Source organism: Ostrea edulis, chromosome 1, assembly GCF_947568905.1.
Source record: "Ostrea edulis chromosome 1, xbOstEdul1.1, whole genome shotgun sequence".
NCBI lineage: Eukaryota > Metazoa > Mollusca > Bivalvia > Ostreida > Ostreidae > Ostrea > Ostrea edulis.
In genome coordinates, this window is record NC_079164.1 from 111,867,399 (window position 1) to 111,884,253 (window position 16,855).

A 16,855-nucleotide genomic window follows, 5' to 3' on the forward strand; every position below is an offset into this window, starting at 1 on the left:
GTAAATCTCAGTTTTTCTGGCTTAGTGGTTCTTGAGAAGAAGATGTTTAAAGTTTTTCCCTATATATTTGTATGTAAAAACTTTGATCCCCCCTTGTGGCCCCATCCTACCACCAGGGGCCATGATTTGAACAAACTTGAATCTGCAATATGTCAGGAAGCTTTCAGGTAAATTTCAGCTCTTCTGGCCCAGTGGTTCTTGAGAAGAAGATTTTTAAATGAGACCCCTCCTATTTTTGCATTTTTGTGATTATCTCCCCTTTGAAAGGGACATGGCCCTTCATTTGAACAAACTTGAAAGCCCTTTACCCAAGGATGCTTTTGGCCAAGTTTTGCTGAAATTGGCCCAGTGGTTCTGGAGAAGAAGTCGAAAATGTGAAAAGTTTACAGACAGACGGACAGACAGACAGACGGACGCTGGACAAAATGTGATCAGAATAGCTCACTTGAACCTTTGGTTCAGGTGAGCTAAAAAATGAAGTTATCTACACTCTACAGCAACATGCAAGTATAATGAACGTGAAATATATATTCTGAAAAATAAAAAATGAAGTGAAATCCACCCACCTGCCCATTTTTTTTCCAAACAAGGATGAAAATCTAAAAAATAATTTTATGACTAGGCCAAAATAAAAAATATGTTTATTTCAGGTCGCCCTTTTTAAATATTAAAAAAAAAATAAAATAAAAAACCTACCTACCGACCCCCCACCTCCTTTTTTTTTTAAATCAGAGGCGACCTAAAAGAAACAATTTTTTTTTTGGCCCTATGTGGCCTAAAATATTTTGTATACTTACTAATTTCAAAACTCGAAAAGGAAATGTTATCCATGTGAAGCCATTGTGCTCTGTTCATCCTCTGGGGAAGACAATTAATTCTTTGATTTGCAGTTTGTGTCATGACTACACCATGATATCTTCTAATCTCGTCATACTATCAGAAAGTAATGTTGGCAGTTGGCAAGTGGTGTAACTTCCTCATGATCAGACCTTCTATACTGTGTCATATTCAGCATAAAGTAACAATTAAGGGCTATCATCTAGTTCCGAGGTACTGAGGAAGGGCTGTTTTTCTCAACATATAGCCTTTCTTCTGGTATTCTTAGGGATACTTTATTCATCTTTTAATTACATTTCCTTCTTGGAGATTAAAAGTTGAAGACCACTGAAAGAAAAAGAAGTGTTTTAATGAGTTCCATGAAGTTTATCGAATGTGCTGACCAGAATATTATCTAACTGTAGCCCCCGCCCCCACCCCACCCCCCCCCCCCCACCCCGATCAAGCATGCAATGTCATACATGTATCTGAAATCAATACTTATAAAAATTAATTAAAATTAAAATGTTCAAATCTACAATCTTGTTACACATCTCCTATATTTTTCACTTATGATAACTTCGAATTTTTAATAAGTGTGTCCTTTTGTCCACAAACTTTTAACAACCCCTCATAAACAATTTACAAATATGATATCAGAAATAATAATCTAAAAACAGTATCCTGTTGTTTATAGATGCCATCAACACTAAGAGTATAACAAATAACAAAAGCTCTCCTGACATTGTCCCATTCTGAAAGAAATGAGGTGCTTATACCCCCAAAGGCAGGGGGGGGGGGGGTACCCAGAATTGTGTCTAGAGAGAGGAATACTATTTATGGAATTAACCCAAAAAATTAGTTATAGATTTTATAAATCTTTAGCTATGAATTCATGTTCAAAAATTGGTCATTGTAGCTCAGTGGTAACAGGATCAAGAAATCATGGTTTCGAGCCATGCTTGTACTTTATTTAGGGTGAAAATGTAGGTAGTAAGGTGAATGCTCCATCATCATATTTAGCATTCAAAAGAGAAAGTTGCTGGTCTTTCAGATGAGACCTTTAAACACCACATGCATGCGTCTAAATGTGTGGCACTTCATATTACTGAAATATTCTCTACAGGTATTATACTAAAATCAAACATACACATACATGTATAATCATATAGTCTACATGTTAAAAATCTTAATTATCATTTTAGAATTTTCTTCTTCTGACAAAATGATGCACAAACACATAAATGGAAGCTATGCCACTATATGTCATGACACTGTACAGCTTGATCAGTTGATACATCACATAAACAGTCACAGATGTAATTGTAAACAATCGAGAAAAACTCAGTACACAACATCATCCCTTATTTTGAATTGTAGCTGAAGATCATTCCCCTCTGAAAATAAATCCCACTTTTTTGCTTAATTGAAGGATATCCCTGGAAGTCCTGGGACTTCCTTGTGAAGTCCCACTTCTCCCATGTCCTAATGCAGTGGGATAATACAGGACTTCATGTTTCTGCATTTGTCCTGGAATATCCCACTTACATCAAGAGTGACTTTGCAAGAATTTCTAGGACATATTTATTACCTAAATGTCTTACAATGTCCCACTCTCATAGCAGCAGGTTTTTCTAGGACATTCTTGTGTTTTTCAGGACTTTATTATAAAATGAAGACGAAAACATCGTCCCAGAAATTCCCTAAAAATCTCATACTTGATACATTCAAGATAATGCAGGACTTTACATTGCTTTCCAGGACTTCGTATTAAAAGTATGCAAAGAGAGAAGTCTTGCAATTACCCTCAAAATCTTACAACCAGTAAAGTCAGATTATAAAGGACTTTAATGAGGGTTACAGGACTTTTAGATATTAATTGTTACAAAATTAAATCCTTGTCATATCAAAGAAAAGATTTTACATTTTCTGGATTACCTTGACATGTCATTGCTACATAGTTCAGGCTAAAAAAAAAAACCTATAAGAACAGTGAATGATTCGTGGATAAGAACATTTATGTATACAACAACAATCATGTCATAATAAGTTGTAATAGAAAAGACTATATTTCATCAAAAGTAGACTTGAAAAATGTTGGCTATGAGAACACTTCTTATAAATTTATAATGACAACAATCTGAACTTGAATAAAAATCACTTTACTGTCAAATGCACTATTGAAATCCTCAATGTCACTTGAAAGACTACCATAATTTGAGTTTTGAGATGCTTCATCACAGGAGTTCAATCGGGTTTGTCATGTTTTTTTTAAGGTTAGAATATTGTCCAGTGTATTATTAAGATCATTTTGATAACAGATTTCCAGTTCCTGGGCTACCTTCTTCAAAATAAAGAAGATCCCTTTTTGTGAAAGAATGTTAAAAAATTCATCAGATTCTGTGGTAGGCTTTTCCATTTCCAGAGATGACACAGCAGCATTAATGTTCAAAACTGAACTTTAAAAAATGTCTGTATCAAAAGGATTGCAATTCAGGCTCAAGTGATGATAAGTTAAAAGGATTTTCCAATGTCACGGTCGTATCACTTGAAGTACCAATGGCATATTAACTTTTGGATGTCACCACTGAAGATTGCAGTTGATGTTTTAATATTTAGTACATTTAGGAATTCGCATGTTTACATCTTTCTTGCACAGCATGTACCTTTTGGGTTCTCAATCTCCTGCAATAATAATTAATTACAAATTATTAATGAAGAAACTTAATTTTCAAGACACTGATTAAAAATTTTATATTTAGAAAAGTTTCTTTGACACATCAATGTTTTGAGGTGCAAATAGCAATAAATTATCACTGATGGATACAATCAGCTTGCCATGCTAAATTTTGTAACCGTACTGTCCGTAGTTATTTTACGAAGCAGTAATAATTACAGAACAAGGTCAACTGATCGAAACAGAATCATAATGATGGATATCAATGATACAATGTTCTGGTGATTATACCCTTTCCATCTAGATCGAACCAGTCAATGGTTTACGTTAAAAAAAGAGTAGCTTGTTTTGATATGTTAAGCTGTAAATAGAATGATTGTATCGAGGAATTTCGAGTGGTCCAGCGATCAAGCGTGTATTTTTCCAATGCATGTAATCATTTACAAACGTAAACAAAATAAGCATATGGTACTTACAGAGTGTCATCCGTTACCCCGTAGTCCTTTTTCATTCCGATGTTATTGATTTCCATTCACAAATCTTTAAATCATAAATGACTTCTTTGAAAGTTGTAACTTCCGGTGATGTCGTTTCGGTCAACTTGTACAATGTACGAAGCTTGTCGTGTTTTTTTCTTCTCCCCGTTCTAATTCGATATAAGATATATCATGTATAAAATATATCATATGTATATATATGAAGTCTTATACACTGGGTTTCCACTGGTCGATTGTATAACTTTTTACTGGTCGTCTTTTGGTTACGTGTTGACCTGGGGACGAGTCAGTCAGTGTACGACGTGACGTTCACGCAAGTGATCAAAGCGCTTTTTTTTCAATGTTCCTTTCTGGGCGCGAAGTCAGGGAAATATTCGCAAGGATGGAGGACATTCAACAGAATCAGTATGCAATCAAGCATGGAATGGATTCCAGATAGGAATATAGGATTCACCTTACACTCAGAAACTGGGGGATAGGCCTAGTTGTTCAAAATACACGGCGTTGCTGGTTAGTATTTTTACTTTTGGTTTGTAATAATTCGTCTTTTTTCAAAATTTTTTTTGGTAGTCTAGTGGAATTGTCACACCTTAACAAATTATCATCCTGTTTCCAATATTTTTATCTAGTACTTGTTCTCTTTCATTGTAGCATGGACTTGAAGAGATAGTTATGAATGTAGAATATCATCAAGTGACTTTTAATAAGGCACTGTTTTCAGTGGATGAACCGACATCATGCAGTGTGACAGGAAAACGCCCGTGAGACCAAAGATGGCTTAGATAAAAGGGAAGACGATGCAGAAGGTGCATATATACAAGTTCAAGACATAGATATTTTAAATTTTGCATGATGTTCATTTACAAAACCTGTTATGCAACCTCTCAAATAATTCATTATGCTATCTTTTAAGCCTCTGTACCAGAGAAAAATCCAGAGATGGCCCTCAAAGAAGTTAGAAACAAGATGAGAGACCGTCTCAAGTTGTTTAGGTCTGGAGCCACCTTCCCCCACCCACGAGTCGAAGAAATAGATCTTTGAACCAGGTTACCAGTGACATCAAGATAAACAAAATTCAACTTGAGGGACAATTTGATAATACCTGTTTAAAAAATTTTTTTTAGCTCACCTGGGCCAAAGGTTCAAGTGAGCTTTTCTGATCAAAATTTGTTCGTTGTCTGTCGTCGACGAAAACTTTTCACATTTTCATCTTCTCCAGAACCACTGGGTCAATTTCAACCAAACTAAGTGACACAAAGCACCCTTGGGTGAAAGGCTTTCAAGTTTGTTCAAATGAAGGGCCATGCCCCTTAAAAGGGGAGATAATCGCAAAAATACGGTGGGGTCATTCAAAAATCTTCTCAAGAACCACTGGGACAGAGAAGCTGAAATTTACATAAAAGCCTCCTGACATAGTACAGATTCAAGTTTGTTAAAACCAATGACCGGGGGGGATTGGGTCTCAATAGGGGATCAAAGTTTTACTTACAAATATACAGGGAAAATCTTTATGAAAATTGTCTTCTCAAGAAACACTTGGCCAGAAAAGCTGAGATTTACATGAAAGCTTCCCGACATAGTGTAGACTCAAGTTTGTAAAATTCACAGGGTTGTCACTAACGCAAGAATAGGATCACAGAAATTTCATTGGGGTTTGTCTGATATGGCGAGTCCCGCAGACGTGTCTCGGACTCTGAGTAAAAATCATAATTTTACTTAGAAGCCCTGATTTGTGTATTAATTAAAACTCATAGGAAAAAATCTAGGTAAAACGTTACGCTCTAATGTGAACCGAGATGATACCACCGAGTTCACAGTGTCCCAATCCAACTTGTGCGTTTAGTGCAGTCAATTAGGTGCAAATTAGAATATAATATTGAAATTTAGATACAAAGTAAAAAAACATTTTGTCACTCACAGGCAGTTATTTATATATGTTTCTTTTTCTTTTTTTTTACAAATCAGGATCTATATTTAATTATAAATGTTTGTCTTCCGGTAGCCATTTTTATTGGAATTGAAAGTAGCGTAGTTTGTAAACTTTGGTAGATTTTACATCATTTTACAAACAAAATTAGTACGCATCTATTTTATCACAATAATTATTTAATTAAAATTTTGTTTAATACTGAATAGGGTTGTAACGATGATAGAGGATTCGGGGAAGTAATTCTGTTTGCAATGGGCAATTAGTTGTATGAGACCGAGTCGTGAATGATTACTTTTAATTTCATGTGTACAAAGTGATCACTGCACTGTTATGCATGGGCTAGACGAAAATTAACTGATTTTTGTCATTTGTTGAAGATGAAAGTGAACAGAGGTACGACATTAGCTTGTGTTCACTCGGTATAAATAAAGGTGTAGGAAAAATCTAAATGACTCTTTAATTCAACTTTCATGGGACTCGTCAAATTTTCATGGGACTCAAGCTGCTTACAAACCATGATACCGGGACTCGTCTTCAATATTTTCTAGTGACAACTCTGAATCGTGGCCCCCAAGGATAGGTTTTGGCCACATTATAGGGACAAAAGTTTTACATACAAGTATATGGGAAATCTTTAAATATGGACCAAGATGACTAAGGTGAGCGATGTGGCCCATGGACCTCTTGTTTAATTATTTGTTTACGTAAGAAATAGTGCTTTTTAGCTCACCCCAGCCATAATTTAAATGAACTTTTCAAAGTACTTGCTTTGGAAGTTCATATAAGTATTGCTGAAATTTATGTATATGTATGTTAAATAAATTTTATTATCAGATTATCATTTTGATTCGTAATTTCATTCTTAATTGCCACTTTTACAGAAAAGACATCACATATCCTGGATCTTGAGTTTTATTCCACAGTAGGGTTAAAGACCAAAACAGGTTAGTAGGATAAATTGGGACTTTCCAGGAGTCCTGCATCAACTCAAAAAGCAGGATTTTTAGGGAGATCCAATAAAATCCTGCAAAATCCCAGTCCTGTCTACTGGGACTTTCCAAGACATGTCCAGAATAATCCCACTTTTTCCCCTTTCAGATTGCAGGATTAAGTGAGACTTTGCAGGACTATAAAAGGCAAATTTAAGTGTTCAAATTATCCTGAAATGTCCCACTGCCAATACCGTCCCTCTAATTCCTTGTCAATCTCAGTTTCAAAAAAGCAGGACTTTTCAGGACAATCCTGATGAATCCTGGGATTTTGTCTCGGGACTTCCTGGGATATCCTGCTGTATTTTCAGAGGGGTTCTTCCAAGATCGAAATACAGCTTGGCAATGATTAGCGAGGGTTGTATTATTCTTAAAAAGTAGATTGAAAGCAAAAGTTAACTGCCAAAGTTACCAGGAGACAATAATCCATACATCATTCGAATTTCCTTCACTGCCACCTAAAGTGCACGTGTAAAACACGCGTGTGACACCACAGCCCGACAGGCTACATACATTGTAAACAAGTAAAATGCATTCAGAGTAATAGTTTTACATATCATATTCTGTTTGGTTTATAGTCTTAGTAGTTACATACCTATGCGGTGCACCTGTACCATGTACTTACTGCAAGCAGTGCGGCGTAATGTACACATGCAGCCTCGGGAATTTCAACCCGGCCCGGACAAAGTGAAATGTGCCAATCCGAATACATATAATATATCTTTCGTTTTTATTTTTGCATTTTATTTATTTATCTATTTATGTCATGGCGTTGGAAAAAACTTCAAAGTAGGGAGACAGATGAAAAGGGGGATACCGTGGTCCAAAAACAAAAGTGCCGTGTGGAGGGGTGGGGTGGGGTTGATTCCTAAGGACCGGGCGCATATCTATTTTTTTTAAAATGTGAAATTCTATCCAAAATCAATATGAATTCTTAGTATACAGAGTACATTAACTGCAAAGATTATATTTTAGAAAAAACAAACAGTTCACGCAGATTTATCACTTTTATCATCAAAATTTTCAGTAACTTGGGTACTTGTACATAACACGATCGGTATGAAACACCATTTAATCAGTCTGTCTAATAAAAAACCCATTGTTAATATGCAAAAAATTTCTTTCAACCGTGTTTACTTACCTCAGATGGGCCAACTTCTTTCCCTGGAAATCTCCATTATGATGACATCACAAATTACGTCATTTAAAACAGAACATGCGCACTTCGAAAGTGTGTAAGCCATGCTCGCAAGGAAAAAAGATGGACGAGTGCTAAATCTTTACACACCTGTTACACACATCTCATAAATCCTGTTAAGTAAACACTTCAGGATTTTGATGGTAGATGAACTATTTCATGATTTTATGCTGATTTTTATAAAAATCCAACTGAACACCACCATTTTCGTGTTCATTTGGCCGACACCGTGTTGATTTACACGTGTGCCTTCTTATTCACTGGTTCAATTGACAGGGCTTACAAACACACACACACACACACACACACACACACACACACACACACACACACACACACACACACACACACACACACACACACACACACACGCACACACACACACACACACACACATATATATATATATATATATATATATATATAAATGATTGTTTTTTATGAAATGTGTCATTCTGATTATATATATATATATATATATATATATATATATATATATATATATATATATATATATAAATATATATATATATATATATATATATATATATATATATATATATATATAAATTGATGATCAGATGGAGTTCAATCACATAACATTTATTTCTCTACAGGCTGTTTCGTAAGGGGATATTTTCCCCTCACTCGTCGGGAGAAAAATGACATCTAACGAAAAACATCCGCATGGCTGAGAACATGTTACACAGAAACATACTGGATAGTTGCTAAGCATGATTACACACAGGATTGAGTAAATAGAAATATATATATATATATATATATATATAGAGAGAGAGAGAGAGAGAGAGAGAGAGAGAGAGAGAGAGAGAGAGAGAGAGAGAGAGAGAGAGAGAGAGAGAGAGATAATTAAATACACACTAACAGTCTTAAGGTTCAAGCCACATAATGCTGTAAATTGTAGGTGGAGGACCTCTGGATAGTGAGTACATGCTGCATAGATGTTCCCTATGACCCCCACCAATGATACATTGCCTGATAATTCATTTAAAAATGTTTAAGGAAAGAAATTCCAATCTTGTTTTTGATATTGCACTTTCTTCTCATTTATTTTGATAAAAGGGGTGCTTAGTTTATTAAATTCCTGAAAAAAAGCAATCGATTGAAAAATGCTGGTTAAATTTCGAATTGGAGCCTAGTAGGAAAAGAATACAGTACCTAAAATTTCTTGTGGTTAAAAAGTTAATTTCGATCTCATGGTGACATGGATGATTATTTATATGAATAATTTGTCACATACTTGACTCCAAGGAGGTTAGGTTCTTCATAATGATATCCCAGCTAGTTCCTCTCTTCTTTCTATCTCTCTACTGGCATTTTGAGACACATAGTTTTTGGGTGGTTTTCCACTCCTATTACAAGCTTCCTTAAACAGCACCTGGGTAGCCACTTTCAGAATCATTTACATGGTTCCCTGCATGTTTCATCTGTATCTCATAATCTGTTGCGTCAACTATGAAAAAGAAACTTGACATTAAAATCAAATGCAAAGAATCTAATGAAACATTAGCTTGCATATACACATGTATTTATTTTATTTTTCAATCTAACATTGCATGGTGACACATATGATTAACATATATAACATGAAAATATTTCCTAAACATGGATTATTAAAGTACAAATACATGTATGCATATTTAAGAAATAATTTTAATTTTTTAAAGTATTTAAGGGCATGAACTGCTGGGTACCTGTAAAGTGTGAAACGAAATCGAAACGAAATGAAATCCGCCGAAACGAAACAGATTGTATAACTGATCTCTTTTAATTATAATAATTAAAAATGGTATCTTAGGCCCCTGTGAAAGTTACCACATATCAATAAAATTCACCTCCCCTTTGATGTAGGCCTTCGGCTTGACTGATACAAAGTTTTAAAAGTTGGAAGGGGGTGAGTCAGCACAAAGTACATATCCGAAGTTGATTAAATACCATGTGCAATTAGTTTCGGATCCATAAATTTCAGAACGAAGGGTTACAGTCTCAGAGGTCTGGGGAAACACACGAAACAAGGGGTGGGGTCGCCGGCGTTGGATCCGCTTTTGGGCATAGATACATTGTTTGAAGAAAATAGTGTCTGAGAAAGTTGTAAGCAGAAAGAGCTCTTAACCTCTTATTTTATCTTTAACTGCTGAGGTGCGAGTACTTTCAATAATGGAAAAAAAATTGAATAGTATACCATATTATATGAATGCAATTCAGTAAGATATATTTATACATGCATTATTAAAAATTATTATTGATATGTAGTGGGTCTAAAGATAACTCTATACATTTGGGGTGTTGCTAAGACGGGGAATTGAAAACGGGACGGAAAACGGAATTTTTTTAATGTAATAATATCAGGAGGAGGTCAGCATTTTGTAAAATCAAAAGGCTTATGAACATGGGAAGCAGAAATTACAAAGAGAACGGGGGGACATACTCAGAATCCACCGTTTGATATACTACATACAAATACACAATATCCACATGTATACATATATTTATCTTTAGAGCAAAAAATACTGAAACATGTATTTATGCCCAAAGGCGGATCCAACGCCGGTGACCCCACTCCTCGTTTAGTGTGTTTCCCCAAACCTCTGACCTGTGAGACTGTAACCCTCCGTTCTGAAATTTATGGATCCGAAACTAATTGCACAAGTTATTATGTACTTTGTGCTTACTCACCCCCCACCCCACCCTTCCAACTTTTAAAACTTTGTATCAGTTAAGCATCAAAGGGGAGGTGAATTTTATTGATATGTGGTAACTTTCACAGGGGCCTAAGATGCCATTTTTAATTATTATAATTAAAAGAGTTCGGTTATACAATTTGTTTCATTTCGCTTAGGTAGGTTTCGTTTCGTTTCGGTGGGTTTCGTTTCCTTTCGACATATTTCGTTTCGTTTCGGTGGATTTCGTTTCGTTTCGGTATATTTCGTTTCGTTTCGATTTCGTTTCGCACTTTACAGGTACCCTGAACTGCTGCGCTTTACGCCAGCATACTTCATGAAGAGTGTTGGTGCTTCATGAAAAGTATGGTGCATGTTTATGCCCTCTGACATGTAAATAAACATCATGATCTGAATTTTTAACATATTATGAACACTCAACTTAATATATTTAGTGGTACCAGACTACTATACATAAATGTAAGCTTAAATATTCTTGTATGTGTTGCTCTATTTCTACTGAATAGAAGTAGAATAGTATTCTGACTAGGCCTACTATATAATTGATACCAATAGAATTCGAATGCTGGACAACTCGCCCCCAAGACAACTCGCCCCCTCTTAGGACAACTCGTCCTCTCTCAGGACAAGTCGCCCCCTTCTCTTGAGACACTCGCCCCCCAGGGTTTGACATTAACTTTTTGGGGCACTAGACCAATCGGGCTACTTAAAATGATTTTTGATAGACCTGACCTTACATCCACTAGCCCTGACCAACGTTCCAGAAAAAAATCTTATAAGATTATCCATATCTAAATACATGTACTTAATTTAAATGAAAAACGTTAAGTTTGAACTAAAATGCATTTAATTGTCTCAAAAAAATCTTTAATCTCGTCATTCAATTTGATGCTTTTACTTTCAACCCTATTTTCAGTTTCATTAAATTTTCACCGGCACGGAAATTCTTTAATCCATTTAGAATAAATTGACCTCAATATTTTTTTTTTAATTTCTATTTCATAAGCCCTAGCTGCTTTGTTTCTTCCCAACGTTTTCCTTTTTTTTCTTTCTTGAGACATCTTTTGCTTTCATTGAGGACGAGATTTCATATTTGATTATATAAACATTCCCGCACATATGTTTAATAAACACTTTCTTATATTCATTTCAAATGAACTGTTTTGGTGTTTTTTTTAAAGAAAGTGAATTCAATAATTCTATTTAACCAAAACATAACTTTACACACATTAACAATGTGTAGATGTCGTAGAACATCACTTACAACCGCGACTTATTAGAACTAAAGATAGAGATTATGTCATCATGTGGTTCAAAATTGCTCGCAAACTCTTTACAGTTATTTTTTTATGAATAAAATATCTTATTATTTAAAGTAAAGTTTCTTAAATTTGTTCATATTTTTAACACGACCAGTCGGACTAGTAAATAAACATTTTACCCGACCAGACCTATCATTTAGTAGTCTCGGTCGGTCGGGCGTGCCTTAGTGTCAAACCCTGCCCCCAATATTATATATAAATATATTATCACATTTTATTTTTATTTTGTGTGTGTTATTTACACTTTTAACATTTATCAATGATGAAGCATGTAAAACTCTAGTAAACTCGCTAGTTACATTCAGATTAGATTACGGAAATGCATTGCTTTATGGTGTTCATTCTAAACACACCAGCAAACTTCAGAGGGCACAAAACACAGCTGCAAGATTAATAACACGCTAAGAAAAATCCGACCATATTACTCCTGTTCTAATAGATCTTCACTGGTTCCCAGTTCAATACAGAATTCAATATAAGATACTTCTTCATACTTTCAAATCTCCCAACAACCTATCTCCAGTTTACATAAAGGATATCCTTACATTTTACAATCCCACACGATCACTAAGATCCGAATCTCTGCATCTTCTCCAGGTACCTCGGACACGTACGAAAACATATGGGGATCGACGTTTGGACAAAGCTGCATCGAGTCTCTGGAATTCTCTGCCTTTTAAACTCAGACAATGTACTTCATTGTCTAATTTTAAAGTGGACCTCAAAACGCATCTCTTTAAATTAGCTTTTAATTTGTGATTATTTTTATATACTTAGTGCTCTTACATACAGCTCTTACAGTGCTGTTAACAAAAACCAAACAACAACCCCCCCCCCCCAAAAAAAAAAAAACCTGCTGTTTGTTATTATGCCTATGTCCTTGTTATGTATTTAATTATTCCTAAGGGTTGTTTTAAATTGTTTCATATGTTATTAGGGTAATCATATCATATCGCTCTATATTAATAATAATATTTATGCATTTTAATTCAGACACTATGAATATTTTATTCACATGAATGTGCACATCGATTTTATATTATCTTTTCTTTCACATTTGTAAAGCGCTTTAGAGAACTAATGTTGATAGGGCGCTATATAAATCTTTTAATTACAATTACAATTATAAAGATACGTCTTTTTCTTTCATACTTTAACACGAATGGTAAATTCTAATAGAATTATACATATATTTAATTATTGCATTTCAAAAAAAAGTTATATTTTTCATAAATAAATTGGCAAGGAAAATTATATTTACTGATCTTCAGGTAATTGATTAAATGTCTCTAATACTGAGAAAATTTTAAGGTTGTGGGTGTTTTTTTATCGATATAGTATACATAAGTGTAAAGGTGAAGCATGAATATTCTGATACATGTAATTATCTTTTAATGCATTTCTCAACTAATACCCGTTGAAAAATAAAATTCCCATTTTAGAAATTTTATAACGGCTTTGCTTTACTGATTCTTTTTACGCGGTGTGATTCTTTTTACGCGGCAATTTCAAAGTGTAAAGAACTCTGATGATGAGTAACTCATAACGTTTGAAGTAAATTTATAACAGCTTGGGGGAAATCAAACAATTAGATTTAACAACAGACGCAGATTATTGATAATTATACTACGTCAGCTGTAGACCAAGCTAATACTCTCCCTATACCAAACGCTAACTTGTTTCCGCTGAAATTATATATTTTACATGTACATAAAAGTGATGATCAATTTACTGAACCCAAACACTGGATTTCCACTAAAATCTTTCGTCTTGCATAAAAAGACACGAAGTTCGGTGTTAATGTGAACACGTCTTATTGTCTGTGATGTATATACTATCTATAAGAAATTCATTAATTTTTGGTAATACACCTCTTGGATTTAGACCAAAAATAATAATTGTAAACATGTATGATATGTAGGAGGGAATTATCTCAAGAGAGGGGGCGAGTTGTCTTGAGGGCGGGTTGTCTTAGGGGCGAGTTGTCCCGATGAGGGAGTGAGTTGTCTTGAGGGCGAGTTGTCTTGGGGGCGAGTTGTCCTGATACCTAGAATTCATATACACACTATGGCAAAAATATTACAATGTAGGTTCATTGTTAATATTATTAAAATATCATACATACATGTATATCATACTATTTTACCACTACCCCTACAACAGACATGGACAATAATCATTATACTGCACAGGTATTTTAATCAATAAATATATATAAATAAATAAAAGGGAAACACTCTATCTCTATAAATAGATGATAAATACACTATCTATCTATCTATATGCATCCCCCCTCCCATTTTTCTATTTGTATCCATTTACTGATTAACAGCTGATTAAAAATTCAGATACCTGTAAATACTGGTAAACAGACAGACAGACAATGGTAATACATGTATATGCAGCACTGACTGATGTCTATAAACAATGATATCCTCATTTTATACTTACTAATACATGACTTTAAACACAGCACTAAGAAAATAATCTGACCCCTTTTTTTTCTTCTTCAGTCGGTCTACGGCACGAGAAAAATAATCTCCAAGTGCTGACAAATTCAAAAACTTCTGAATTTTTAACAATACTATTTTATATTTGTAAATGGTGCAAAATACAGATAATATTTTGAAACATAGGCTACACAAAATTGATTTACATAACTTCATTTATTTGAGAGTGTGAAATAACAAGAGTGTGAAGATTAAAACACTGTTACGTAATCGTTAGAGATGTCTATGAAACTCACGATAACATGTACCCAGTTCGAATCTCGTAATGGATTTATTTTTTTTTTCTATTTTATTTTTAGAAATACATATAAATAGTATCTGATTTCTTACAATTGAATAAGTAAAAAAATAAACAAAGATAAAAAATGTCATTTCTGCAATTTTATATGAAATTTACAAAAAGCCATGGGGATCTTCCCCACTCGATTGAACAGTCTGTACATGTTCTGGTGCCGGTGTAGCGGTGATCGCTGTCGCTAGTGTTCAGGGTCGCTCTAAAAATAGCGGTAGCCCTTGACCGAAACCCCTTTATTTTTTTTTAATTTAAGTTACACCGATTTGGCAACACTCTGAGAGAGAGAGAGAAATCCGGATCTGCTCTTGCCTTTTCATAAATTCAGTGAACTAGATTGGAGTTTCCATTTACTTAAAAAGTATATCTTCTTAACAGGACAAACATTGATAATTTAACATGAATTTGGTCTGGTATGAAAACACTGGATCTAGCTGCAAGCACAAATGGGGATGGGGTTGGAGAGAAGAAAGGGGGGGGGGGGACTTCATTTTGGGACAAATTACTTTATTTTCCATTCTATTCATATTGATGAGAGACACTTGAACCGCACATACTTTAAATGTCATTGTCCCATTTGATTTCAACATCCTTTATTTGGAAATTTCTTTCAACGCCTATAAATCAACATATTATATAAAGTTGTTTATAGCCATGGCGTAAAATCAACCATCAGATAAATTCACCCAAAATCTTTGCAACTGGTCGATGTTGGAATAAAATGAAATCTAAACAATTTCTTAAAATAAGGTAAACAATATTTTCCCCAAGAACTTGTTTAACCGCGCTTGACGACACCTTCCTTATTAAGGGGAAAGAGGCTGGAGCTATCCACCGGTTACCAGTTAATAATATAAAAAAATAGTGGTAATAAAGACCCAATTTTTTGGAGCTATGTACTTGTTTAATTTTCTTTGATATTGTCGCTATGAAACGGGGTTTATATCTTTGAAAATATTGAAAATATTTTGCCAAGCTAAGATAGAATATTCTAAAGAGGAAATTCCAGTTGTTCGTCAGTTTGTTATATATCAATGTTATACATTAAGATACGCATATTCATCAAAGAATGACAAATATACTGTGTATAATAATTCAATTCTCATTTAATATTTAGAGAATTGTTGCTTTTAACGATGTTCATATGTCTAAAAAAAAAACGTGTACACCGATATTGTATTGAAGAGGAAATTCTAACTATTCCTTGATTCTGTATTTGTAAAACATTTTGTCAAATCAATGATAAACCAAAATACTGAAGATAATCATGATGATATAAAACAAACACAAAAACATACAGAAAATGAAAACCATTGAACTATTTAAGCTTACACGCATCTAATTGTATTTAATTAGTCGTGTCAAAGGTCAACTTACTTTTTCTCACCATTACTGCAGAATAACGATACATCACATACCCCAATGTATTCAAACTAAACGGACGGGAACAAAAATATCAATTTTAAATCATTAATTGACTACTTATATTCAATTAGATAAACAAAAACACTTACATTTGCATTGTCATCCACTCGACCTTGTTTCCGTAGGAAGTTTTTTTTGCGCATGCGCGAATATGGCAAGGATGCAAAGTGTGTAAGCACCCCATTATGGCTCGGTGTTGTGTGTAACAAAAGTCGTGTGTAACCCGGAAATTCACACTATACAAAATTTTGTATTTTCTGGGTAAAACACGATGAAAGATTCCGATTTCAAGGGGTCTGCAAACCTACGACACACTTTTGTGTCGTAGGTTCTGAAAATGTCGTAGGTTGCTCGTGTGTAACCTTATACGTGTCGTAAGTCCCGGCATAATGCGCGAACACACACACACACACACACACACACACACACACACACACACACACACACACACACACACATATATATATATATATATATATATATATTGTGTTTATATA

General features: G+C 34.4%; 3 long non-coding RNA genes across 3 annotated transcripts; 1 reads left to right on the plus strand and 2 right to left on the minus strand.

The window, feature by feature from the left end:
• Window positions 1-2,646: 2,646 nt before the first annotated feature.
• On the minus strand, window positions 2,647-4,648 carry LOC130051341 (uncharacterized). The gene is made up of 2 exons (XR_008799809.1): window positions 3,970-4,648; window positions 2,647-3,501 (listed from the first exon to the last, which is right to left on the minus strand). It is a non-coding gene; the product is annotated as an uncharacterized LOC130051341 (long non-coding RNA).
• LOC130051344 (uncharacterized) lies at window positions 4,364-6,756 on the plus strand. The gene is made up of 2 exons (XR_008799813.1): window positions 4,364-4,500; window positions 4,642-6,756. It is a non-coding gene; the product is annotated as an uncharacterized LOC130051344 (long non-coding RNA).
• A 2,714-nt stretch (window positions 6,757-9,470) lies between these two features.
• On the minus strand, window positions 9,471-16,605 carry LOC130051342 (uncharacterized). The gene is made up of 2 exons (XR_008799810.1): window positions 16,448-16,605; window positions 9,471-9,581 (listed from the first exon to the last, which is right to left on the minus strand). It is a non-coding gene; the product is annotated as an uncharacterized LOC130051342 (long non-coding RNA).
• Window positions 16,606-16,855: the final 250 nt, after the last annotated feature.